Below are 17,421 nucleotides of genomic sequence, written 5' to 3' on the forward strand. Positions count from 1 at the left end.
AAAAGAACAGAGGTACAACTGTACGGTCCCTTGATTGATTTATACAATTAACATTACATGAGCTCTCTTATATAATTGTAGTTGTAAGTGGTATACCCTGTACGTTCACTTGTTCACCCGTTCAAATCATTTCGCTGGCTGTGGATTCTTAAAGTTTCGGTAGTAGACTGGTTGAAGACTAATTTTTTACATCATATTTTATTCCAGATGCTCCTTCCTATGGTGGCTTCCTGATAGTGGCTCATAATTGGGGTCAAATACGTCTTACATGCTTCCTAGGGACTGAACAACGACACTTTTCTTACCTCGTAGTAACAATCAGGAGCTTTCAATCTCGTCAAATCGATATATTACAAGTATAAATCCTTTGTCAGCTGCATAAGAAATTCAGCTATCGATAGTCTTACAATATGATGTTTTCAATCAAACAATTTTACTAATGGAGTATTCTCTTGTAGAATGCAAGATAAAAATTAAATCAGTAAAGATTAAGATTTTCATGATATATAATTTTTCGAAAAAGTGGTACCTGTTTTGTCATATCTGCAATAAAAGCATCTTAAAAATAAAGTCAAATAGGGCTATATCGTGAGATTCAAGATACCATCAAGATAATTTTTCTATCTTTGACTAAAACATTTCTAATCTGATCAATTGATTTAAAAATATAAGTATATTTACCCTTATAACATGTAAATTGTCTAAAACCATAAAATTGTAATCAGTATTGGACGAATATTGGTAGCAAAGGCAATAAAACTTGTATTTACATTACAAGTGAATCAATAAGTTCTCATTTCCAAATGTTTAAAGTTACTGGCACCAACTCAAAAGTAAGGAAATTTGTATCACTTTAAATGCCGATTATTTAAATAGGAACTGTGTTTAATTATTTATTATTGATGATCAAAAATATATTCATATTATATAAAATACATGGACTAAAATCAACGTCGCGACGGGATCTGATTGGTTCACTTCCTTTCTATGTTACGTTTGTTGTTTATTTATTTTGAGCGCCATTTTCAGTATGGTTGACATAAGGAATAGTGCGTTTAGAGATTAAATTATTAGAGCATTTCATAGAATAATATACAGAGTGTTAACTAAATACAAATAATTTCAGAATTGTTTTGCGTGGTCTCAACAAGAAGGCGCTGAGCACGTAATTTCGCTGAATTTCATTGGTTAGTTCAAATTACCATTACAGGTACCTGTAATGAAAATATTTTATTAGGAGAGCATTTCATTGGTCGACGATTTTATACGCATCACGTGACTAACTTCTGACGTCACATTTTATTGACCAATTAAATTTCAAATAAAACCAAAATGTAATTTTTTAAAACCATTTATTAATATAAAATTCTACGTAAATACAAATATTGTACAGTATCAAAAAGCTCTATAACAAAAATATAAGTACATAATGAATATATAATGTATATATATATAAAATAATAAAATATAAATCTATAAATAAAAAATAAATTAATGTGAATATACAAAAGGCTGCAATCTAATTAAAAACATAACATATCTCGTGGCAAATATAATCAAAATTGTCTATAGCTCTTTTTTCCCTTTTTCATATTCCTTTAGTGCTATCAATTCGAATAAGATGTATTAAAATTTCTATCTTTTTGTTCCCTCATACTGAAAGCAGAGCAGCACAGCAAAGTCTGTCTGTTTCTGTCAATATTTTACTTACTTGTTCAACACAAAAATGTATTATGACGAGATATAATTATTTTTACAATATTATTGTGAAAATTATGGAACCGATAATTAAAACAGTTCAATCGTATGATATGCGTCAGAATGAAGAAAACATACCGAAATGTAATACTATATATATATATATATATATATATATATATATATATATATATATATATATATATATATATATATATATATATATATATATACGATACTATACTATAATACTATAATACTAGTTGATGATGTTAAAAATCCCAAACCAATTGGATTAAGTGTCAAAGAAATTTATGATCGTTACTGCATGTTTCGTTGTTGTAAGTAGGACTAAGTTTATTCATATATATGTATATATATATGTATATGTATATATATATATATATATATATATATATATATATATATGAATATATTTATATATATATATATATATATATATATATATATATATATATATATATATATATATGTCAAATATCTTTAAAAAATGTAAATTTAAAACTCTTTAATTATACACTACATCATGATTTTCCAGATAAAATATTACAAATCATAAGGTGTGCTATATACTTTTGGGTTAGCCCATAATAGATATCTAATAGATTAAATTGATGGCTCTAAACAAATATGGAAAAGGGAAAAAATTGAAGAAGTAATTTTGATTTGTTCCAAAGTTCTTTGTTTATGATTTATATATGATATTTATATTTTATAGATATATTTATTTTTGCAGATTATAGTTATTGCATTCACTGAATTAATACATTTATTTCAGAAATTAAGTTTTTTATTTAATTTTTTTTAATATATATTTTAAAGCCTCCTTTTACCAACTATGGGTTTATCTGGACTGGGCCTCTCAGCATTAAGCCTACTGACTGGCAAGTGACCAACTTTGGACATCATCCCAGATGACAGGATTCGAACCCGCGGCTATCGCAAGAGTAGGAGGACCGTCCCATCGCCTTTACCACCAAGCCGGCTTTATAGTTCACTAAACTGATTTTAAACCAAAAACAGGAACAAGAAATAGCTGAAATACTGGTTGATTATTTTTACAATTTCGTATTCATATTTAATAATTAAAACAATTACAAACTATGGTAAATATTTTAATTAAATTATATGGCTAGTATTGGGATAGTTAAAAATATCCATGTATAGACAAACCGTGTTTTTGTATCGTTGTGTTGTAAGATGACCTTGTTCGGTTATCAATATTTCGGTTTATTGGTAAAAACAAAACGTGTTCTTGAACAATTGATATTAAAACGTCTATCTAAAGTGTTCGACAGGTATAATATAAATATTTATCTCTAAAAGGTCAACAATATTTTTTTTATCAAAAATAATACGAAGATACAACATAACAAATAGTTTGAAAAACATATTGGGTTGATAGCAACAGATCTAATGATCTAAGTACCGATGTTTGTATTGGTATATTTACAAAATAATCTGAGCATGGTAATTTTGGTTTCTCTTTCAAATTTATATATTTTATTGCTATTATAAAAGTTTGGGAAGTAATATAGTACAATAAGAAAACAATAGTAATAAATTAATTTATAAATTAAGATATTACTAGGCATATTCAATTTAATTTAAAAAAAAGTGACCGATAATTTCAAAAAAAAAAAGATAGATATACTGTTAGCTTTGAGAATACTTCATGTACTTTACGAATCGATCCAGTTTTTGGTAATAATTTATGCTACTCATATCGATCGAAATAAAAATAGCTAGGATAAAACTTCATTTTCTTTAACAATCAGTTATAGAAAGTCCCTACAATGGTTTAATTTTGTTTGAGCAACTTATAATACAGAACGCTTAGCTGACAAGTATACAATATTTTTCATTTTTCCATGAATATACGACTTAGCTGTCGATGCTAGAACGTGATCAGGTAGCCCCGCGATTTTTTTTATGTCATTGTCATTTTTATGTATTTTAGTCATAGAGTAATAGAGTCAACTCAATAGTGATCTCTGAAGAAAAGTTTTGCTTTACCGAACATCCAGATGGGGTTATATCGGTTATTCAATTAACTTGATTGGCCAATTTAAATCTACATTATAGGCATGTGTTAAAAAACATTTCGCTATGAAGACATTTGATTGGTTCTTTGATAAAGTTTGCCACTCAGGTGCGGCACGTAACAGCCCTCACGTTTAATTGTTATATACAATTTAAATAAAAGCTGTAAGCTACCTACTGTTGCGATAGTCGCGGGTTTGAATCCTGCTGGGGCATGGTCGTAAATTTATGTTTGTAATTGTTTAATATTTGTGATTGTCCTAGGCAAGAGTGTAAAATCCGACAAGGAAAATGACCCCAGTCACGCCAGTAACCTGGCTGAGTAAGACCGGATGTTTTCTGGGATGATTTCTAAGTTGGTCACTCGCCAGTCGGTAGGCTTAATGCTGAGGACAGTGGTTCGGAGCCCACGTTAAACTGTAGGTCTAGTTCAGACAAACCCCAGGTTGGTAAAAGGAGACTAATATATATATATATATATATATATATATATATATATATATATATATATATATATATATATGTATATATATATATATATATATATATATATATATGTATGTATATATATATATATATATATATATATATATATATATATATATATATATATATATATATATATATGTATATATATATATATATATGTATGTATATATATATATATATATATATATATATGTATGTATATATATATATATATATATATATATATATATATATATATATATATATATATATATATGTATTAAAATTAAATACTATATAATAGACTACTTAAGCTAAAGTTAACATTAAGCACTTATACACTATAGCAGTTCATCTGGTTTGGTTCCCTTCATATTCATCTATTTGACTGGAAAAAAGTTTACTCTCAATAAATATTTGTTTTTTTCTATTTATTAACTGTTTTATTTATTAACAATGCATAATTGCTTGAGTATAATATTTATAGAATTGTAGGTACATTCAAAAAGAATAAAATTTACTACAAAGCTAAAAAATGTGGCAACATTTTTTGTTTATTTTATTGCTCTATTATATAAATAAATTAGTGCGATAATCATTGTAACGTAGGTTTATTCATCCTAACCATAGACAGAAATAAAAATGATAAATCGCCAGTTCAATATACTGCTTATGAAACTCTAATGTTGGCAAATTATCAAATTCTAATTATTTGTTATTAAGCAATGATTAAGCGTGAACTATTTTCAATTATTTTGTCTATTTTTAAGCATTCTTTACATAATTATCTTACACGGCTTCCGCTAAAATTCGTGATTAAGCACATGCTGAATTCTTTCAGTATGTATAATATACGTTTTTATTGACTAGTGACATTTGGTTAATCTATATCATAATATTAATTTACTAATTTTAGTATAACCAAATTTTGTTAATTTCTTTTTATATTACACTCCTTTAAGGTTGTACAAGGCAGCAATAATATATTCAAGTTAGTACATTTGTTACTAATATAAATATTTATTTAATTTTAATAGTGACAACAAACAATGTAATTATTTCATATTATTGATTTTTAAGAATGTTTTTAAGAATACTTTAATGTGTTCGTAGGTTTGATATTAGTAAATTTCCAGGGCGATTATGAACTTCATTATAAAATTAAACTTGAAAATCGATTTCCAGTAATATTTAAAATATTTCTTTCTACACAAATCTTAGCATATGTTCTGTATTTTTATGTTACAGACTCTATAAGAGTAGACCAATAAAATCCAGAGCATGTGGAAACGATGGCGTCTTAATTTTATGAGATTATAAAAAATACGTTCAGGAAAAAGCTTAACACATAAAGTATCTCAAAGCGGATTTTTCTTATTTTATAATAAAAAAAATAATATAAGAATAATTTTATTAACCAGCGCCCAAAGGAGATTTGAACGAACAACGTTCCTTCAAAGTCTATAAATATTAATAATGAATGAGCAAGTAACTTTAAGAATCTATAACAACAGATAGTCATTTTAAAACATTATAACGTAAAAAAGGAAACATTACTGATATACTGGACATTATATCAAGTAGATAGATTGAACTTGTCCCAATTTGTTGTCTCTAAAAGAAAGGAATTCTAAACATTTTATGAGGCAAATGAGGAAAAAAATACAACTTGGAACCTGCTTGAAAAATTCATTCATGATTCATGATCATGAAATTATTGCGCAGTCATTTTTTCTTGATCTATACTTATTGGCATACTTTGTTGGTTTTTCTGCCATTTTCCTTTTGTTATTTTTTTGCTTGCTAAACTACTGTGTTGATTATTAATAAACTGGGTCTCCATGCTATAATATCCAACATCTATATAAAATCAGACAGGAAGGTTGGAAACAACTAATAACAACTATAAACATTAAAGCAGCACAAGAAGCTAAATCTGGTTTGTAGAAAAGCATAGTGAATTTACAATTTCAGTTCAATCTTTAATTTTATATGGACACTATTTCAAAACTATTTCATTGTCAATAACTATATTATTTGTTAATGAAATTGAAAGATGATTTTTTTTATATGTAAGTTTATTTTAATCACAGTTTATTGTTTAACAATATTTTGCGGCTTCGAGGAAACTCATTCGAAATCGTTGAAGGAATTTAAACTGAAACAGCAAGGGCTTAAGAGGCTATTCCAGAAATTTAATTCAACAATTGTCTCGGAGAATGGAAAAAACGTTAGCATAAGATGTTTCCAAAGGGAATTATAATACTCTGAAGGGCCCGACATAAATTTAGAAAAATAAATAATCCATTTGCGTTTCATTTAAAAAGCTTTACTGTTTTTTTGAGAAGCGTTAATTATCTATTAATATTTAATTTTAGTTAATTAATTTTATATGGAATTTTTTATTTATCTTATCATGACGTGCTGTTTTACATCTCAGAAGACAACGTTTTAACCAGGATTTAAAATAAAGGTCATAATTTAAGATACTTTTTAGCACCTCTGTATCTATATTATTAGTCCTCTAAATTAGTTTTAAAGGATATTTTTTAGTAATCAGATAGTAATCAGAAGGACCAAGGCCTAGAGAATATTGCGGGTGGTTTCTATTTTAATGTTTCCAAATATTTTTTCTCCGGTTTTAGAACATGTGATCGAGAAACAGTGTCAACAATTTTTATCAATTTTTTGAATATCCAGAATCCTCTTTGCCTTCGGTGTTTAATATTCGATGATTTAATACACAGTAAAACCCTCTGTTATGTTCTTTTTGTACGTGGTCTATATTTTTTATTTGATCCTATTAATTAATCAATTCGGACTAACTAATTTATGACATCGGCGTAATGGAAATTTTCTCCGATATATTTAAACATGAGAATTGATGATCGAATGACAACATATAACCATATTATTTTCTAGAAACACGTCGGTTATTTATATACCGTTGTCAAAAACTACGATTTTTTCTCTTTTAAACGTTTTACGGGCCTATTTTTAGTCTTTAGAGACACGCTCTGAAATGAGTTTCGATTAATCTTTGTTTATGTTTTTAAATGAATTTTAACTATCGGTCAATTAAGTTAATTTGGTAACGTTACGCTGACTTATAATAATTTCTTCCTACACGCGACTATTACTGGATTTGCAATATCATTCATAATGAAAAATAAATCCCATTTAATTATATTTTAATGGGAACAATATGGAAAAATATGAGAACTGTGGAATATTTAAAATAATTAGATAACATTAGCGGAGTTTTTTAAAAAGTAATTTTATACAAAAACTATGGAAATTAACCAGTATTTCCTTAGTAATTATTACAAATTATCTAAATTTATAAACCATTAGAATATTCATGAATCAATAAAGTTTTATGAATTAATATGATAATCATCGGCATATGGTGATGATGCAGCCAGAGTTCATTTGTTTCGCTACTGTTTATGACTTCGAATCTTTAACGAATCCTTTGGTAGTGCCCAAATAAATAATTAAAGTGTTTCGGGTGTTTTGTTGCTAGAATTATCTTAGTTAATATAATTCTATAAATAACTGTTACATTATCTAAAATTTAAATATCTATTTTTGTAATAAATATATAAAGTAGTGTACTCATAATAGTCTGTAATTTACATGAAACTGCCATTCTTTGTTCTATTAGAATAATATAATTAATTTTAATTATTATTAATTGAAACGTCTTATAATGTAACATTATTATTAGTTGTAAATTTTAATGGGCTTAATTGTATATACGGACTGTAGTAATTTATTTTAATTTACGGCAAGAGAAAAGTATTCTAAGGTGCGTCAGTGTTCATAACCAAAATTTCGTATCGTTCAGTAAGTCTTCGAGCTGATGTATACATGACAGTTCAAAGATGCATGTTTTTTGGGTTGTTGGGAGATTGGTTTTATATTATATCTCAATATGTATTGCTTTACAAGTTACTGCGAAGTCCGCATTAACATTGATCTCATCGAGTTTGCGAGGGATTAGGATGTGTTTATTGATGTACGTATATATTGTTATATATACGTACATTAACTGTTCGGAAGCTGTAATGATTTTTATTAAAGAACTTTTGTTTCGTTATGAGCTATTGTGTAGTTTAAATGTAATTTTTTGTTGGAAAAAATCTTGTTGATATCAAGCAGTAACAAAATAATACGAGTACGGGATAAATACATCAGTTTGTAGAAAAGTAATATTTATACACTATATAAGTTCGTGTGGTTTGGTTCGCTTCAATCTTATGATTTCCTGCGTGTTGCCCAGTAGCTGTGTTGTTTCCACATTGCTGTGATTGAGTAACCTTATTTCATACTTTAAGACGAAATCTTGGATAAATTCATAAGTCTATTTGATTTAGAGGACATAATGCAGTTCTTCGTTGGTTACGTAGCGATAAGCATTGGTACCTTTGGGACTGAGAATTGGCAACTTTCTTTTGGTATTTCGTTTTGGCGTCTTTGGTATTGGTTTTCTGTTGGTCTGAAGTTTTGGAATAACTTCATATTTGTACCCTATAGGTCTAAAATGGCATTATGATTGTCTTACAAACCGATCTCTTTGATTTTATGGCATGTTGCGATCATCTTCGGACTAACTACTAGAGTTGTTTGATTTTGAATCTGATCTGATGTTTTTTTGCCTATCGTGATGTTTTTAATTTAATCTACCATCAAGATAGATGCTGAGGTATTTAGCAAATAGTTGGTAAGGAGTCTGGCACTCGTCAAGTGATATAATTAGTTTCTTATCACTTCACCGCAACGCAAAATTAAAATGAACAGATTCGGAGCAATTAAACTGTATTTTACTGTCTGTAAGTCCATTTGTAGATCTTGTTGACTTCCACTTGTACATTTTCTAGAGCCTTAGGCAGATAAATATCTTTTTTCGTAATAACTGTATCGTTAGCAAATGTCCCAATGCTGTTTCTTTTGTTGTTAGAATATCAGAAATGTAGAATTGATAAAGGAGTGATCCGAAGACACAATCCTGGGGAACTCCAGCCGAAATTGGTTTAGGTGTTGAAAAGGCCTGTTTACGTAATAATTTTCAAATTTTATTTCCAAAAGATTACTCCAGCAGTTGTCAACAGTTCCGAGGTAGCAATTTGCTCTTCTTGTAGATTACAACGTTTACAAAAAAATGTGTTACAAGTTCCAAAAGACATATTTAGTGATATGTGAGTTCATAATTATTTCAACAATAATGTTCATATAGATCTGATAAATGTTTAATAATAGTAATTGTTAAAGCATTTATTTAACATTTTAGTATTGAAGAATTAATAAAAAGCACAATATATCAACAACATATAAAAATAGATTTTAATTTAATTACGTAGGCATTGTTATTTTTAAATTTGGTTAATATATTCAAGATGTTACATTTAGTTTTACGCCTATCTATTATACATAATGGAGAACAACACGAGTTATTGACATGTTATCGAAGGGAGGGAGTCCATGTTCGGTTTGACGGAAATGTTTGCACAGAAATTAAACGCTCGCTGGCATCATTTCAATAGCTTTGAGGAAGTCATTTGTTGTCATGGCCAGCGTATATATTTTTTCAATGAATAGCGGAAACCACTCGTGATAAAAGTTCAAATGCAGGTATTTTTGTCAAAGCCGCGTTTTGTCAGTTGTTAGGAACATATTCCATATTCATTCCAGCATGATTAATTATCATTAGTAATAATGTTACACGCTATAAATCAACTAGTTTAAACAAAAATAAAAGGCGTAATTTACGAGTAAAATTATTTATATAATATGATTATAAGCAACGATTGATTTTAACGGAAATAAGAAAAATTGAATTTTGGTTGTATTTAGACAGTTGGTATAGGATTGATTACAAATTGATAACATTTTTGAAACTGTTTATTTAACATGAATAAAATTAGATGGTGTAATCTCAACAAATATTTTCTGAATACATTTTAATATGAATTTTATTGTGCAAAAATTATTATAAACCGAAAAGGTGTGCAGAATAGAACATCAAGCTTTTTTCGAATTTCACCGATTATGATAGTCTCTCAAGCTGAATCAATTTCTTTTCTATACTTGAAATTGTTGAAATAACTATTCTATATTAGCATATATTGATTTAGTTCCTGTATATGACCTTATATTTGATATTTGCGTCGTTTTGTGCCTTATAAATCAAAATTAACATTTTAAAATCACTTTAGCCAAAATTTTGCTCTGTTAGAGCGTGACTTCGGCATTTTTTTTATATTAAAATAGTGAAGCAAAACTTCTCGTCAAAATAGCTTGCTTAGTACAAAATTCTACGTAGATAATGTATACGTTGTTGTGCATGATTTAACCAAATAAAATGTATTTAAAGGAAAGCTTCTGTTTTGAAAACAGCTGCTTTGATTGATGATGAATTGATTAATAAACAGTTGAAATATGGGACACACATATCTGGTCAGAATTATATTTTTCAGAAAGATAATGCTACTGATCATATTGCGAAATTCGTTAAGAACTATTTTTTCAGAACATAATATTCAAATTTTAGAGTGGATAGTGCGTTTCCCTTATTTGAATACTAGTAATATTATTGAAAATTGTTGGGGAAAAATAGCACGTGCTGTGTACTCATATGATAAAATATTTAACAATGTTGAACAACTAAAAATGCTATCCAAGATAGATCAACATTATGTTAACTGCCTATTATGAAACCTAAGAGATCGCAAACCTAGGAAATGCGAGAAGTCCCGACTTAATTTTTTAAAAAAAGCTCTTAAAAACCATGTGGGGTGTTGTTAAAATTATGTACTGTATGTTTTGGTAAAAATGTGCTAATATTGGTTTAATCGTTTTAAAATGTTAAGTTTGTTGTTGATAAAAAAATAGCAACAACTCTAGATGAGCAACTGGAAAGTCGACTTTAGGTCGAACATTGAATGAAAAATAGTATGCAAGCAAAAAAGCAATTTCGCGATATGAAAATATAAAATCTACATGGAATATTCTAATTTTCACCCAGAAAATAAGATAAAAAGAAGTAATGAAATTCAAATATTTGTCAGGTAATAAGCTAATAGATACTAGCTTGAAAAATAACATAATAATACTACAATATAATAATATTAAAATATGATTAAAATAAAATCATGAAATTAAATTACATTAAATATAATAAATATACACAAATACTAATAAATCACTCACCTAACACTATTCTTAATGCAACCTAGTGCATCTCTGTAGATAATCACTTAATAACCACATAACTAATAATAATAATAATCACATAATAACTTAAATCAATATATTGATGCTCTAGCAATATTCCAACCCGCACTAGTAGGAAAACCGTTCCATCGCTTTGACCACTGAGCTACTGCGACATCGTGAATCATTTCAAAGAAGTCAGGAAACCACTAAATTGAAATCTAAAAATATATTCATTGTATTTTATATATTATTAATATTTCCCAGCTGCTGCATATGGAATTATATTACCCGATACATGGTATTTTTAAAGTTTATTCTTATTTTTAAATGAGAATTATATTTGTTATTGAATACAGAATATTAAATATTTAAATCTGATTTATTATGGGCTATTGAATATGTTGTTTTTAAAATTTCACTCAAAATTCTATATTAATTATACGATTAATTAATTGATTCGATTTTAAATATACTTCAGCATTTAATATAGTAGATCAGAGCATATTTATTTGAATTAAAATAACTAATAAGATTTATATATAAAGAGCTTCGGTTATAAAGGCTTATAAAAATGTTATGCACATGCCTCATTTTATAGGAGAACATTTTTCAAAATAATGACTCAATAAAATAAGAACTTTATGACCATTAATATAATTAACACGTTATCTCTACACATTTCACCATAAAAATTCAATTAAAACCGAAAATATGAGGCCTAAAATATTTTTTATGTAAAGATCAAGCTCCCGAATACAATGTTACAGCTTTAATAAAACATAGATGTTTGAAATATTTTAATATGTAATGCGTCAGCATCTTAAGCTGCGTATGTAATAAATATTAATGAAAACTACTTCAATACTTTTAATGGTATAGAGTCTACAAAGGAGTTTTTTTGTAATATCGAAGAAAATGATTTCTAAGATACATTAACACAGTGTATTTTGTTAAAATATTGGGTGAAATAAGTCGTCGAAAGGAGCAATGTTTGGTAAATACGGCGGGTGGGTTTTTTGTTTAAATATTTTATTAAATTCCTCATCTTCAGCTATTTAGTACGTTCTTCCAAGTCAACTTCACTGTTATTAAGCTTTTGAAACCACCCTCCATAATTCTTCTCACAATCAATTGCTAAAGGTTACTTGCAGATGATGCTTGAGGAGAAGTGGTCTGATAGAGAACAGCTGATATTCAATAAGTGAAGTGATCAGTCAGTGATTTTTTTCTTATTTAAAATGTGACGTCTTCTTCTGTGTATGAGAATCTTATTTGTATATTTAATATGTATAATTTAAAACGTATGAATTGGCCAATTTTGAATAGCAAATAAATATGTGTGCTTTTATTTTTAATAGAAGTGTGTTAATTTACATATATATTGATATAAAGATCGTTTCTTAGTGCTTATTAAGAATTTACCATCGTATTTTAAATGTGTACCTTGGTAATAAACATAATTCCTGTACATTGTTGCTCAAAATCTGTTAAAAGGTACACAGTCATCAAGGCCTTATTTGTTTCTTGTCTTTGACTTTTAAATTAGTCTTACAGAATTTTCAGTCATGCGCTATAAACACGTGATCTTTCTTTAATAATATATATTTAAATAAGTTTCTAGAACGACAAAGTTTGTTTGCCTTCATTTTTATCTTCATAGTTATTTTAAAGCTTGCTAATTTTTAAATTATTTTGGGCTAACGGTTTATTTATTTGCTTTTAGGTAAATAAGTATTGAATGTAGAACTTTCGATTATTTATGGAAAGCAATTTTTATCACATAGCTATCACGATTATCTTGGTTCTAGTAAAAAGATATATTTCTTAAATGTATCAATTGTTCTTAATTCCAATCACAACTGTGTGGGGGGTAATAATCTTCTCCAAAAAGTGGGAACAGAGCTATCTTTTTGTGATTGTATTCATGTATATTTTTTTGGTATGACGTATTAAGGCATCCCGTTGCAACGTTAGATACATCGTTTAATAGAGGCTACAAGAATTCAGTTAATTCTCCACAGAGAAACAGGAAACAGGAAATGAAAATACCACTATTTCGAAACTTACATTACATGCGGGTTGTTGATGGATTTACCATTATTTGGGCAAACGAAAATCTGACGAAACTCTAAATGGTTTTGGAATATTGACACTGTCAAATTTTCATTTTCATATTATATTAAAAAAAAAACAAATAAGAATGAGTAAAAAATAAAAAGTATATTATTTAATTAAAATAGATAGTTGATATAGAACTTTATACAGAAAATCCTTTTATAATCTTTTTGTCGGAGATTATTGAATATTTTTTAGTGGTCTTGGTGGACTGGTCCTGTATCTCACTATAATTTTCCAAATTCTCAGGAAATCTATCCAGGTTACTCTGGAGAAAGCTGTTTATATATAGGCTCATATTGGTTCCTACAATTTCGAAGTCTTTGGTCATCTATTAGACAATTGTTTTATAATTTGGTACTATATAGTTATATCTACCTTCTTTCTAAAAACATGTTCAAGCCGTACTTTCAGAATACGTTTTATAAATTTTGTACCTTTCATCAATATTCGAACTTTAATACTATGAAGTATTCCAGCTTTTAATTTTTTCCATACTCACTTAGAAAATGTTTCCTTCTTCCTTATTTAACGCTTCGACGAACTGCATCACCATACATAGTTGATATGTAGTGGTAGAAGTATGATTTTTTATCTACATAACACTGGCTCATTTATTCCATTGTTTTTAGCAATATTTGTCAACATAGCAACATCTTGATTCTCTCACACGTTGTACTCAGTAAATTTAATTCACTTTAGTATTTCACCCTCAAATTTCAAAGACACGTACAAAGTTTTCACATATTTTTTCTTTAAAATAATAAGATATTTGTGCATAATGTTGCCGAGCTGATGTGACGGAAAATCGGAAGTCGTTCAGTGCAAAAGCCATTGTTTGCTTTCATATCCTATGAGAAGTCGTAGAAATGTTGAAAGAAGCTGCTTCTACACGCTGTAACGGTTAGAGCGTTCAGCTTACACGCAGAGGTCGCGCGTTCGATTCCAAGCGGGGGCAACAATCTTTTGCTGTTGTTCTAGTTTAGTTAGAGCATTTCTTAAATCTCTTAGGGTAGGTAACGGACCCACGTGGCTTGAAGCATTCGTTATTTTCAATTATTATTTCTTTATTCATATTTTTCCTCATGTATTGTAATACTTACTAAATTAACTGTGTAATTTATTGACTAAATATCTAACACTAAATAGAGCAAAATAAAATATTTTTAAGACAAAAATTGAAATGACTTGAACAAATAAATAAGGAACTCACTAAAAATTAAAAAATAATCAACAAAGCAAATCTAAATTGTTGGTCAGTTGGTAGTAGTTAAACTAATATTGTAAATAAATAAATAGATTTAAGTAGATATTAAGCTAAATGGTATGTGTATAGTAGAATATTAAATACGTGTAGTAGATAGGTTAAATATTAAGTAGTAATAGGTTTCTGTTTATTTTTTTAGTTATTACAATGATTATTATATACATATTTTAATTTAAAACGTTTTTTTTTGTGTTAAAATCCTAAGTTCGATTGTTTTTTACCTTTTTTGTGAGTTCCTTATTTTTTGTTGAAGTCGGTTAAATTTTTTTCTTAAAAATATTTTTTGAATCAATTGTGAAGAATAAAATCGGACTTGAAAAAGACGGAAAAATAAATAACCCAAAATCGTATAAATTAAGATATATTTCTAAAATAATATAGAATCAAGAACCTTTAAATTGATAATATTATTATTGATAACAACTTAATCCTATATTATGTAAACCATTACAATACTAATCTATCATAGATGATAATATTCAATAAAAGGCAAGATAAACAGTGATTAGATTTGTTCATAATAAATTTATCATTTCTAGATAAAGATATTTTTGATTTATTTATACGAATTCTATTATTAGAACGTATTTTAATATATCCCTCAGTGTAATGATGGTCCTTGTACGACAAAGTAATAGCCTAGCCATTTCGCTTTCCTTTTCGGTGAAAAATTAGGTTTATTTTGGTATACGGACGCTCCATTAGCATAAAGCTCGTCGGCTTAGCCTGATTTCCGATGTTATAAAGTACAGAAGTAGAAACGCCCTGGAGTATTTTTAGAGCTGGGGCACGTTCATAACTATTGTGCTCTAATCTAGCTAATGTATTACACGGACAATCTAAAAATATGAACGAAATTTCATTTCGCATCTGCGGTGACGGCTTCCGCGATAACGTAAAATCATTTGTTTACGAGTCGTACTTCGTCAGCGAATAAAATGCATTATCCGATTCAGTCACGAGATGAACCATGATAAATCGAATGATCAGGAGTTATTTTTATAATAAAGTACATAAAAGACTAGTATACGAATAAAGGCGTTACAGACTTTTTAATTAAACTTGTTACAAATATCTTTGGCTGGAAGAAAGACTATATATAACACATTTTAGAAATTACTGTGGTTAAAACAGTTCTAACAAAGAAAATTATAACATTCCTTTCAATAAGTAAGTGATATAGAATAGAAATATCAAAGCTAATCCTTTCTTTTCAATTATTTTTGTATTACTTGACTAATTATCAATTACATAATATACTACTTTTTATGATATTGTACAAGGCAATTTTATTAAAGTATAATCAAATTTGTTTAAGTTAAAACATTACATTTTATAGCAAAAAAGAAAATAACATAAAATGTTTGAAAAATAATTTTAATATCAAAATCTTGTCTGAAAGTCTGAAGACGAAGAACTGGAGATTTCAGTACTTGTAAATTGATATATGTTTAATGGAAAAATCAAGCATACATTAATTGTTTGACCCATACTGAAGCACTGAGTTGAGCAGAAGTCAGTGTGTCTGGTACATAAGTACTTATTATTTCATTGTCACAAAGAGATAAAGGAAATAAGTCAACTTTTAGAATTTTATAGAGAGCCGTGATGATAAAATTACAACAGCAGCTGGAAAAATAGTTCATGGACATTCGACAATCAATATAAATTTAAAAAAATGAATGAGGGTAGAAATTTGTTGTTTTTTTATATTGTGAAAATTATCGAGGCATTAGAATAACGCATAAAAATAAGTACTATATTGCAAAAAATTAGTGTATGTGATAACATTTCGTAAAGCTAATAAAAAATCAATTATATATAACATTTCTAATGATTCATAACATAAGCTGGTTTTTGTTTGTTCTGATTTTTGTCGCATTCAATCATTAACCATAGAAAATGGATTCTTATTGCCATTGTTTTCTCAGGCAATGTAGACGTTACCAAAAGCATACAGGATGTATTACTGAAGTTAATAGATAACATTTAATTTTCAACGGTATTATACATTTTTCGGTTTTGTAAATTTTAATATTCCTTTTTGTTCCGTAGATCTAACTTAAATTGAGTATATATACTAAAAAAAAACAAATAATATAACAAAGGAATGAACTTAATAATATAATCTTATGGAGTTTATTAATGCATTAGAAGAATGTATGGGTATGTTATAATTTACATTACATTAATACATACATAAAAGTATGTTATTATGGACAAGTGGTTATAGACAAGCACACGGATGTTATTTGTGATGGTATTTCAAACAAAATTATAGATTACACACAAGTTAAAGAGAAACTTTTTTAACGAAAAAAATGTACTTAAAACCTAAAAGTTTTTATATAGAAATTAATATACAATATATTTCAATATTTTGTTATTAAGTAAAGAAAGGTTTGGGAAAAAGTTTTCTTTATTGACCCATATTTGTTTCAAATTAAATTGACATATGGCATTTTTGCCACAGACATGTCACCATGTGCGAGTGTAGTTCCATTTAAACCTCGGTAACACGAGATACGACAACCAGCTACTGTTCCTCCTCTTATGGATTAGCTTAGTAGACGAAATAAAAACTGAATATC

The 17,421-nt window shown here is 27.8% G+C and overlaps 1 protein-coding gene across 5 annotated transcripts in view; it reads right to left on the reverse strand.

The window, feature by feature from the left end:
* The window catches only part of LOC143193470 (uncharacterized), a 187,173-nt gene that overhangs the window by 27,093 nt on the left and 142,659 nt on the right, over positions 1-17,421 (reverse strand). The window contains exon 1 of one of the 5 annotated variants that reach the window (XM_076399694.1): positions 11,443-11,656. The exons of the other annotated variants lie outside the window; for them this stretch is intronic. The gene's annotated coding sequence lies outside the window, so the exon portion shown is untranslated. Of the gene's footprint in view, positions 1-11,442; positions 11,657-17,421 lie in introns of those variants that run through there. 5 annotated transcript variants of the gene reach the window in all.

Source organism: Rhynchophorus ferrugineus, unplaced genomic scaffold (genome assembly GCF_030347505.1).
Source record: "Rhynchophorus ferrugineus isolate W39M unplaced genomic scaffold, kcgeb_rfMv2 rfM3, whole genome shotgun sequence".
NCBI classification, from domain to species: Eukaryota; Metazoa; Arthropoda; class Insecta; order Coleoptera; family Curculionidae; genus Rhynchophorus; species Rhynchophorus ferrugineus.